A 12603-nucleotide genomic window follows, 5' to 3' on the forward strand; every position below is an offset into this window, starting at 1 on the left:
ACGTGTAAGTCATTCAAGTATATGCAACCTTGCCCGCGTGTTCGAAGTAGTACGTGTGCTGTTTAGTTACACATTGCTATAAATGTAGCCTGGGTTTATAAATAGGTAGATAAAAGACATTATAACAACTTAAAGACAAGTTTTAGTTCTTTTGTCAATAAAGGTGGTACGATAGAGACTTGCTGCTTAAAGTTGCCGTAAAATAGCTTGAGGTCCCGCGACTCTAACTTTACTTCCTGACCTACGAACATTGTACAAATATTGAGACGAAACTTCACCTGGCTATTCTCTTACATAAAAGTTATAAATCACGTTCTTGGGTGGGTTTTAGCTAACCCAGGACATGTTACTGGATAAAATATTTTATATTAACTTTCATCTTGTAAGAGAAATATGACTAAACGATGTAGCATAAAATAGCTGAACAGGTTAATATAAAGTATATTGAGATAGACAGTTTTTTTTCTCTTTATTATACAAAATAATATAATATAATCAGAATATGTTACATTTGACAACCGCTAATGTAACCATAGTTATAATAGGTTTTTATTGAAATTTATACTAGGTATTAGTTTCTTCGTACGAACATTTTTCGGAAGAAGTGTATATGAAACATTTATTCTTATATAATTTATGAAGTCAAACTTATTGACGATCGCTCATTTCCACCCATCCATCTTCTATTATATAAGGGGCAACACGTAAAATCTCAATTTGTCGTCAATTTTATCAGCGTGTGTAACAAAAACTTTTTGTATTTGTATACGTATACTATAAATAGGATATATATTTTTGATGTATTAGCTTAAAAATTCTAATAAATAAATATAATAAGACAGATGTCGGAAGTTCGAACCCTGACGGACTGACTTCGACTGTGCACCAAAGGTACAATGGATTGTCAATGAGCGCATTTAACACTCGCTTGTGTGGTGAAGGCAAAATCGTGAAAAACCGCATGCCTTAGACCCAAAAAGTCGACGGCGTGTCTGGGCACAAAAGGTTTCTATTTGAAAAGCAAATAAAAAAACACATATACAAATTTGAGGCCCAAACCTAAAACGATTGTAGCGCCACTGGTGGTCTATCAGTACAATTCTTATTATCTCCGCACATACTATGGTAGGCTGAAGCAACAAACGTTAGAGATCTGAATTCCGTGAATTAGCCTTGAGCTCAATGGTCGAGCGATTATTGCAATATCAACACAACTCTCCCAGCATTTGTATTGGTGGCCGCTACATCTGAATTTCTTATTAACTCACGTATTTTACTTACTTTACACAGGTATATAATGTAGATGAGTTTAAATAAAAAATTGTGCATGTACTAGTGTACACACGAAAGAAGTGAAACTTCTTTATCGGAGTTGGAAAAAAATTACCGTCACATTTTTCCGTTCGAAAAATATTCAGTATTCAGTAATAAACATATAATTTAAGCACTTTGAATGGTAGTTTTTATGTGAGACGAGGATTTTTTCTTTTACTATAGCAGTAACTTTTTGTTTCATCATCGGACGTCGAGGCAGAATACAAAATTCCACCCGTATCACCTCGATGTCCGACGTTCCACGACTGAGCGTTTTTCAAGGCAATTTTTGCCGCGCACCACCGTATGTGGAACCAGCTGCCCACTGAAGTATTTCCGAACCAATTCGACTCAGGGTCCTTCAAGAAAAGAGCGTACACATTTTTAAAAGGTCGGCAACGCACTCGCGAGCCCTCTGGCATTGAGAGTGTCCATGGGCGGCGGTATCACTTAACATCAGATGAGCCTCCTCCCCGTTTGCTCCCTATTTTATAAAAAAAACAGTACTTGTGTTAGCTAAGCGATTACAAGCGTCAGATGCATCAAGGCGTCAAGGGAGGCAGCACGTGCTAGAGCAATCAATTGTAGCCCCCGTCTCGATCGCTCAACGTTATCGGAGCGCACAGCTCTTGAACAATGAAATTAATTTCCAATATTATAAATGAAATAAAGTCTATGGAATGCTCATTCAACGTATTAATTATGCAAATATTTTTAGTGTGGTGTTATAATGCACAACATATATTTTTGTTTCTCTACAGCACGTAAACATAAATATATATGGATTTTTAAAATATCATTGCTTAGAGACAGCATAATACCATTTAGTATCCGTGGCCGAGAAAATGCTGGTGACAATTTAAGCGAATATATCGGATTCGCACCGTAATGTCGGAAAGCTAAAGAATGGCAAAGATAAAAGCTTTAGCACATTCTACCTCTAATGTTAGAAAACATATATTCATGGATATCAAAATATACTATTGATGTTTACCTCCATGACCTCATACAGCTGAATGTTTAGTTTAAATATGGTATTCTGATTAGTCCTGATCTCTATTTCTACTATTCGACAACTTACATGATTAAACTTATTGCGCATTTGGCTTTGGATATTTTCTTTCACAGTGCAAATCCCTTGACGTATCAGTTTTCATGTGTCATAAATTAAATCATATTATTATAAGCGTAGATCCTGACATTGATGACTTTATAGATATATTCATGAAAAAGCTGGCAGAATATTGGCAAATATAGAGACACATGGAAAGAGTTAGAGGACGCCATCACCCAAGACTGGTCCATATCTATAGGTGACTAACATATGAATACTAACATTTAGCTATAACGATATGGAAATGAAAGAGGCTTTATTATTATTAAATCCAAATGTACGGGTATAAGGTATATGGAGTTTTTAAGTATGATTGACAGCTGACACTGACAGCTGACACTGACAGCTGACACTGACAGCTTTTTAAATCAGTTTAAATATATTGGGAAGCTACCATACTAAAGGAACTGAACTACGAAGCCAAACCATATGGGAGCGTCTGTTAAATTTAAGATTGTAAAAGGTCATCTTGAGAACCCAATACAATTCATTATGCGAATTTGCTTTGTCCCTTCCCGACAATCTGTGAATGTTCATGTATCCCTATAGAGGATATGTTGATTTATTACACGCATTTGTATCTAAATTCTCGTACTTATGAACATTTAAAGTGATTTATTATTTATAGATATAGAACAAATATAAGTTTACGTTAAATATAAAAATCATAATCAGTATAAGTCGTAGATTTTATACAAAAAAACAGCTGTCAAATTACATAAGTTGTAGTAAAAGTAAAATCAGTGAAGGTTTGTTTATAGCTGAATATAAGATTTTTAATCTTCTCTTATAAATGATACAAGAAGCGTTGCAAATTGGCCTTTTAATATGACATTAAATATTGATGTTTATGCGCATTAACGAGCGTATAAAGAGCTTTCCATTATAATGTCAAGATTTATCTCTTAAGACTTTGACGTTGCTATAAATTCCAAAGCAATATCTGTTTATTGTTCAAAAAATCAAATGTGAAGTTAGCACAGCACTTACCAGCAGAGCACAAATTAGACTTCTAGTAGTCACACACAATAGTTCTATAGTTCCTGATAGTTATTAGAAAGGCCAGAAAATATATTATTTTTATCGTAAAATGCTGTGCCAGTTCCGAAACAGTAAAAAACTATCAGGCACTATAGAACTATTGTGTGTGTAACTAGATCTCTATATTTTGTTCTCTGCTGGTAACTGCTTTACTAACTTCAAAGACACGGCAAGACCTTGGTATAGATTAATATTAAAAATAATAAATCGATCTGTTTATTTTAATTTAAATAAGATCAAACCATGTATCTTTCAAATTGTATAATTTAATTCCAAAGTTGTTTTGCCATAGGGGCGTATCTAGTAGATAAATAATGAATGAAACATTTTTAATTTCAGCGCCTGAAAGTAAGAACGCTCTAGAGCCGGTGGCGAGGTAAGATAAGACAACAAAGCTTTATCGCCCCGACTGTAGGCGCGCAGAGCCCAAACTCAGAAACATAATATGTTGCGGCCTCGCCTTGGCTTGGCTCTTATCTATCAACAAAATACCTGAAGCCGGTATCTCCGGCAAAGACATTTCTGTAGATGTTTTCTTTAAGGCCAATGATAAGCTTTTGTTATTTTCATTTTAACGAGATTATTTTCGGTAATTAATGTTTTGCCTGTTTTCTCTTTATCTAATTTAAATTGGTTATAAATAAACGTAAAATATCATGTGCCTAATAAAATTAGAACACTTCCTTTGATATTGAATTATATAAACATGACCAGAGTTGTATTGTTATTTTTTATTAATTCTTATGTACTACGAGATATTATCATTACTAAAAATTTTGTAGCCTCCATGTATTCGTGCATAAATAAAATCTCTGTCAAGAGATTTCTATAGAGAGGATTTATTGAAAGAAATTTCCACGCAGTGTAGCGTTCTCAAGCAAAGGCACAGCCTCATCCGGTTCAATACAGTGTGTCCGATAAATAATATAGCGAGCATTGAATACTGAGTGACAATTGCCTCGGTCAATTTATCCCGATCGCCCTTGAATCGGATAAATTGCGAGCAAATTTTGACATTGTGTCTTGCTCTCAAAGAGATTCGTAGTATTGGGTTCTTGTTCTTTTTTATTTTATACCTTGTATTTTTCACTTAATTAAAATAGATTTTTCATAATACTCATCAATAGCCCCTATTTGCTGTCATTAATTTCTCTAAGAATACCTCCACCGTTTACAACAAGATATTCGCAATTGTTTCATATGTCTCGTACTACAGCGCATTATACAGGGTAATACGCCTATGTTCCGGGTTTTATCTATGACCCTTATTGTAAAGATGTTATATTCACCGTACCAGAGAGGATGTGAGGAAATATTTGAAGGAGCAGGAAGACCTTACCTTTTTTTAGCGTTTGTTCAAGGTTTAATTTAGGTTTTCTTTATCTTTTTGTCTATTAATTAAGTACATTAATGTCTTTTTTTATAATTTTGTTTATCATACTTTTATACTATGGATATGTGTTAGCTATAAGATTATTAATAAAGAAATAAATTTCTAGGTTTAATGGATTACATTTACCAATTACATTACATCTTAGTAGCTTTCATCTTATAAAAAATGAAATTTTTTATTCGTACATAAATTTACATGAAATTTTTAGTAGCTATCGTAATATTATATCAGAGGTTAGTGAAATTTTATGACGTGGGTCGATGTACCTATCTCACGTAATAGCAATATCGTGCAAATTGCTAGATAACGTTATTTAGACTTCGTAACACGCGGTTTAAGCTGAAATTCTGGTAAACACAATTATCTAATTAGAAATTCCAGGATATCAATTATTTTACAATTATTATGAATAAGCAAAATTAACGCAACATTATGTATATGTATGGTATAATAACATATTACAAAAATGTCATTTAGTTTTAGTACATTTTCATGTAACCCTGTTCTAATCAAGGGACGTAAGGGTGCTCGGAACCTTACTCTGTAATTTTCAGAGAAGGCTCTCTGAATACATGTAACTCTTTATTCAATAACACTAGGTTTTAGTATTTTTATAGAATACGAGGTGCTCCTGTTATGACCAAAAATTTAATCTATTGGATGTGGATAGTTTTATTAATTTGTAGAAGTTCTGTGCGAAGAGGATGTTACGTAAAATTTCTAAATTTGATTCCAAATTTTCTAAATTTCCCTACCTGGTGTCGCACAGAAAAAGAAAGAATGGGGCTGCATCTTATGTTTTTAGTTGACAAGGATCTGGACACCCTAAAAGTGGGACACTGAAAGGAAGAAGCGATGGTGAATAATACGCCCATTACAAGGCCTTTGATCATGTTTGAAAGATGATTTTGTTACTACTTCTCCATTTGTATTTATGAAAACGAGCATCTTATGTTACTGACAATTTGTAAATCTGATCAGTCTTTTAAATAAATGTAAATTCGTACCATACTCGTACATTAAAATCATTAAATTTCGCACTTTTCTTCAAAAATATACAATAAAGAAAAATATTCTAAAAATAAAGAAAAAAAATATATAAATACATCATTCCATTCGAAGAAAATGTTTTTTCATTCTCTAATGGATTGGTGTTTGGGAATATTTGTCGAAAAACTTTATCAGATACAAACATTTACATAATAAAAGAAAGGGGTAAAAAGTCTCGAACCCAATGTTCCTGAAGCATATCCTTATTACTGTTCAGATTTATTGGTTAACATTTTTGCTATACACTGTATACTTGTAAAGTATTTAAAAAAATGCACTTCATAAGTATTCGTATGCATATATATTTCATATTGCATTCTATGCCACCTGCCAGTGTTAATCGTTTTGATCGTTAATTTTATTTTCTTCAACCCAAACAAATTAAATTCAATGAAACATTTTGAACTGATTTTATGGATATTTCATACAACAACAGATGTCATTAATGTCTCTTTATAAGATATTGGTATAAAATCGCTAAGCTAAAAACTATTTGACAAGTTTAAAAATACTCGACACAAACAAAGAAGTCACGAGTTCGAACTGTTACATTGTAGACTGAGATCGAAGAAGTATTTTGAGTATACAATTGATGTGGCAAAATATAGAGTAACCTATTTCACTTATTAATCAAAAAACACAAAGTAAATACAAATATTTTTTTATCCATATTAGATTATCAAGAAAGTTTCTATTATCTGCTTACAGTTATTTTAGTTTTAGTAGCCTAGTAAAATGCTTAAAGTAGGAACAAACCTTTAAGAATGATACATATTTTTTTTATTTTATTCATAGGCTTCCACTGCTGTGTCCTGTTGAACTAAAATGGAAATGGGACCTGTTGTGTTCAATAAACTTGATGGACAAGTATAAAGGAATAAGTACATGTATCAAGGTACATCTTTGTATAACTTAATCAAAAGTATAATTCTTACAAACTCCATACTTTCTGCTTCGGTGCAGAATAATAAGGAGATACGAGATTGTCTTGTTTCGGAGCATTGAATAACTTCTTATTAAATACAGAACCAATAGCTTGGTATTTATCAAGCAATGAGTATTTCTTATTGCCTTATCTCTTCTAGTTTGTCGTTTCAGTTGAGATAGTTTCGAAATGAAAGGAAATTGAATTTATCTGAAGACGAGTATTTAATTTAGGACGAAGTTATAAGTTTTTATGGTAAATAATAGATGAAATTTTGTCACCACATATTTTAAAAACAATTTCAAATTATTCATTAGTAACTATAGAATCTTTACAGTTTGTTTTAGTTTAACAAATTCAATTTAAACATTCATTATTTCAAGAAACCGCCAAATGCATCTCTAGTCAATATGGCGTCGCACCAGTCCCGGTGACGTACCATGTCATCAAACCTCAAGTTTTTTAGGGCTTAGTCATCATTCTTAAATAATACAAATACTAAATATATTTGTATTTACACCAAAAACCATTTATACTACATGAGAGTATAAGGACAAGAGCATACATAGTATTTTCTAGCATGGTACGTCATCATCGATTCGTATAATCTGTAATCGTTTTGTATCACGTAACTGACGTAAAAATCAATATTTTTTAATAAAACATAACTCTTTTTTAAGGCATGTTGTATACAGATTACTTTCAGTAACACTTAATTTTTTATGCTGTCAGGGAACCAATCATATTTGTCAATCTGTTAGTGTTACTAAAATAAAACATAAAAGTCAACGTCAGTATCATTCACGTTTGTGTACATTATATTATAGTTTGAACGATGTGATAAGTGACTGAAAACATTGGTAATAAAAGCTAACTTACCCTAAACCCCGTATAAAAGTTCAAAGTCTTTCTTCCTACACAGCTAAAATATCAGCTATTTACTTCGTAAAAGTTTTGTCGTTTCTGTGTGATAACTATCTACATTCTACATCCATTGTGCACTTCGCAGAAAATAGAACTTTGTCGAAATGACATACAAGTACTCAACTCATAAATGCTTGGTGAATTTAGAAACATTTTCATTCGCAAAAACAGTGTAAAAGTCAATTACTAAAAAACATTTTCAACAACTTTATAAATTATTTAGTCACGATTGTTTTAACTTATTTTATATTATATTTTTTATCTCTTAACTTTATTAGATATAATATTATTTTAAGCACATCATCAAGATTTAATGATAAATTACCACAATCCAACCAAAATACTAATTTGGCTGCGATGTCGACGTTAAAACATCTATTGGAAACATTATTTAAAAAGGGAACCCCTAAGTGTAAAGCCTACGTGTGAAAGATAAAATAATCGTTGATTTGAGCAAACTTATAGAATATATAAACATTAAAAGACCCATAAGGTCCCTTTAACTGATATTGATAAAGGATTAATTGATAGAGGATGGCTAATTATAAATAATTGTCTATGAAATAAGGCAGGATAGAACCAAAAAGTTTTCTCTTGGATGGAGCAAAGTTTTAAAACATTTTAGTTAGGGTCGTGCGGTTTAATTAGTGAATTTTACATTAGTTCTATAAAAGTTTACGTTTGATTAAAACTTCGGGTGGAGATAAGATACAGCATCATATATATTTAAATAAGATTACGTAAAGTAAACTAGCACTTCAATGAGTTTTCACTATAATATTAATAGGTATGGTTGCTTCGCAGACATAAGGTCTAATAACATTAAACACAATAATATTGCATATGCATCTCCGGAAAGTGGATGAAGCGAGAGTGGTATGTCAGGCCCGTTGCAAGTAATAGAGTAAATATAAAAATAAATAACGATATTTCAACATTTGAAATTCTTACGTTCCTAATCCATATGCAAAACTCGCATCAAACAGGGAATCCTCATTTTTATTTCACAGGCAATAAATTATTAAAACAAGGAAAAAAGAAATATTCCGGAAGAAGGCTTGAATGTTTAAACATTGAAACATGACACCGGCAGGCTTATTACGACATAAAAAGCTCTATCTGCTGGCGTAACTATTTACCCTTCTTCAAACTTGATTTCAAAGATCCGAAAGGGAGGATTATTTTGCGACTTTTAATTTTAATAAACACATTTTTTCTATTCTATTATTTTAGTTCCGCCATTAGTTATTATAATTTTTATTTAGAAATTTTAAATTTTAAGTGTCTTTGTTTAAATAGCATTCCATACTCTATTCTTTTTATAGCATATGAAACTGTGAATTAGGTCCTAGTCTTTGTAACTACGTAGTTAACGATTGTTACATGTAAAAGACATTCGATATAAATAAAGCGATACACAAATCAATACAGAAATCTAGAAGAAAAGTAATGAAACCATTTCGCTAATAATGATTATACTGTAGGACCTTGTCTTGACAGCAATAATTGCTTTGCGATTTCGATTGTCTGGATCGGTAATAACGGTGCGGAGCATCGATACGCCTATCACTGGCTCTTTGTTCAATAAATTTTACTTTACCTTGCTCTAAAAGGTGTCTCTAAGAGCTTAAAGGTTCTTTCATTACGTTCATTTACTAAAGGTTCTTTTGGAAAAGATTTATTGGTGGACCAAAAAATTCCAGTATTTCACCTAATTGCTTTTATTTCATATTATTTGACGTATGTCAGTTTAGTCTATTTATAGAAAAGCTTCAATATATTACCAAATATTCTGGAAATGTCGCGTACGGTAATAAATACCACTAATATTTGCGTCCAATTGAGATTCGTAATATATTAAAAATATAGACAGTTTTTTAAACATTATGTATTAGAACTCCGGCCTTATTGCACAGTTTTTATTTTTTTATTTGTTAACGCGAGTACATAAAAACATCGAGTTATGTAAATAAAGTAATTGGTTTGCGTTTATATAAACGTTAATTTAAATGTTAAAATTTATATCAAATTATCATATATGACATTTATCTAATAGTTGTTAAAGACCGCCACCTAATACCCACTTTCAATACATTATCGGCCAAATACCATCATAAAACAAAAGCACGTAAAACTGTATCTAAAGAGAACTGAGATAATCCTATCGAGGCTATTCGAGATATGGCGATGACCAATAATAGATTGGACGATCGCTTTGCGGAAAACTTCTCCATTATCACTCTCAACATACGTACTTATATATTTGATCTACGTAGGTCCTCAATATTTATTATTTCAAGAACTATATATTCAAATTGTACTTGTTACGCGACAATAGCCAAGGTAAAACCCTTATTATGCACTTATATATTCTTTAAGTGTTATGTGGGCATTGTTTTACGGAATATTTTTTTTTAATTTATAGGAATAAAAATATATGAATATGATAACAATTTTGACGCATTGAAACGATGGCCACTCTAACATTATTTAATATCTTAAATTTGTATTGTCAATTTAAATTTAAGTAAACAACTCAGTTTTTAACGATAGAGCTTTTGTTAAGAAATTTCTTGCCGCCTTTATAGAACCAGCAGTTAACTAGAAATATGTATGTGTTGTGGACTCAATTTCCACACTTAGACGCTAATTTGATCCGTTGTGCGTGGATATTTTAGGTATTTCCGAAGCGTTGCGACTTGAAGAGCGTTCAACATCCTTAAAGGTCGGCAACACACTACTGTCAATTCCTGGGAGTCAATAACTAGGTTACTCGTGTGCCTCCTGTTTCCTAATAAGAAACCGACAGCTAAAAGTGTATTGTTATTGATATATGTAGAAACGTTCTTCAACAATACATAAAATTCTTGTTCAGCAGCCTAAAATATTTATATAAAACGTAATTTGGTAGCAAACCCCATCTAACGAGTAAGTATATCAATGACTCGAAATCGTGACAAAACTTTAAAGGACTCATTAGTCCTAAAACAACATTAACTGGTGGATTATTCAAACAAAGACCGACACTGAATGAAAAGTGGAATCAGTGCGCAGTTTCATCATATTAAACATTCCTAAAGTTCGTGGGACCCGTTCGTGATGAGGAAAGAAAGACATAAAATGAATTCGGAAAGTACACTTTAATCACTAGTCTTTTAGCATCCTTTGTGAGGACTTTTTTAATTTACCCGTCGGCACTCTTAAATTGATGACGCTTTTAGGCGTTTGTGATTTTTAGGCGTATTAGGCGGTATAGTGTATTGAAAGTTAAATTAGCTTTTTATTGGCAATGGTGAATTGTCAATTTTCATTTACATACGAGTCTACTACTTTTTGATACAATATGAAGTGACTCCTCCACAAGTAGGAGTTTGGCTTATTTCACTCATTGCAAGAATGCTAATATAAACATTATATACGATTGAATATTAAATGTGACCAAAAGAACATCTATGATTGTAGTACGCAGTTGAAAGTAGTTTATTACTTACAGTAAATGTTATATTGACTTAATAGTTGGACTAATTATTGAATAATACACCAATAATGCAAATGGAATTAAATTAAGTATGTTTTAATAATGTAAATTATAGAAAATTGTTCACTGACGACCCTTAGCGGTTCGGTTTAATTGGAATTTATAATATTAATTATCAACATTAATATTTTAAATTGATTATTAATTTTACTTTGCAGTAATAATTTAAGGTCATTAGGTTATTGTGAAATAAATATTGCAATATTGATCTATATAAGTCTTCAGGTGCCGTTACTTCGAAAGGCTTCTCGCAGTGCCAAACAAAAAGAAAACTACTTTATATTTCTATAACTATTTAGATAATAGACAACTTACTAATTTTGTATATGCATATTATGATATGACGGTTTTGTTCTAACCTAACTCAATACATAACTCCAAAAATATTAATTATGAAGTACATTTTATACGCCTGATTGAAAGATAATTGAATAGTATGCCCATACCTATCGTTCTTACACTTAGTTGTAGTCTGGTAAACTCCATAAATATTTATAAGTAATATTTATAAGATGTTACAATTTGTTACGTATTGACGTACATTGGTAAGAGAGATCAATAAAAATATTTATCACGCGAGCTGTTGAAATGGTTCCCACTCCATCATTTCAGCCATCTTCGTTTTTCATGCAAACGTTTATTTCATTTCATTGTTTTGTTATTATAAGAGTTCGTGTTTGTGTTGTAACGGGCTTCGCCCCTCTTGAGATACGCTTATTGTTCTTGGCAGATTTATTGTATTACTTGAATTTGAGATCAATTATAAAATAAACCCATTGTTAGACAATTTATTATAATAAGTCAATTGTATTGTGTATATGAAATCTATTTCACGAAAACAATGTTTTTGATATAAAAATAATGTTCTTGTTATTTAGGATTTGTAGACTAGGTAAGCTAGAATATTATTACGGTTATTCAAGTCAAGTCAAAATAACTTTATTCATATATGTAAACAAGTACACTTATGAACGTCAGAAAAGAAGTTAAATTTATTCTAAACTTGAGTCATACAAATTGTTTGAATTGGAGCAAATCATTCCCTAGGATTAGGATCATTTAAATATTCGTCAAATTTATAAAAAAAAGCTTTATTAATTAAATTACTTTTGTCGAGAGCTTTGAATTTATTTAGTGAGAATTCTATAATTTCGCTTGTGAGTTTGTTGTAAAAACGAATACAATTTCCATATAAGGAGTTGTTTATCTTCTGGTGCCTGGTTGGTTAAATTAAACGTAATTATAAAATTAATTAATTAATTAAATTAAATTAAACGCTTAAATTAATTCTGTTTAGAGTATTA

The sequence above is a fragment of the Pieris brassicae genome, chromosome 4 (assembly GCF_905147105.1).
Source record: "Pieris brassicae chromosome 4, ilPieBrab1.1, whole genome shotgun sequence".
In the NCBI taxonomy this organism is placed as follows: Eukaryota; Metazoa; Arthropoda; class Insecta; order Lepidoptera; family Pieridae; genus Pieris; species Pieris brassicae.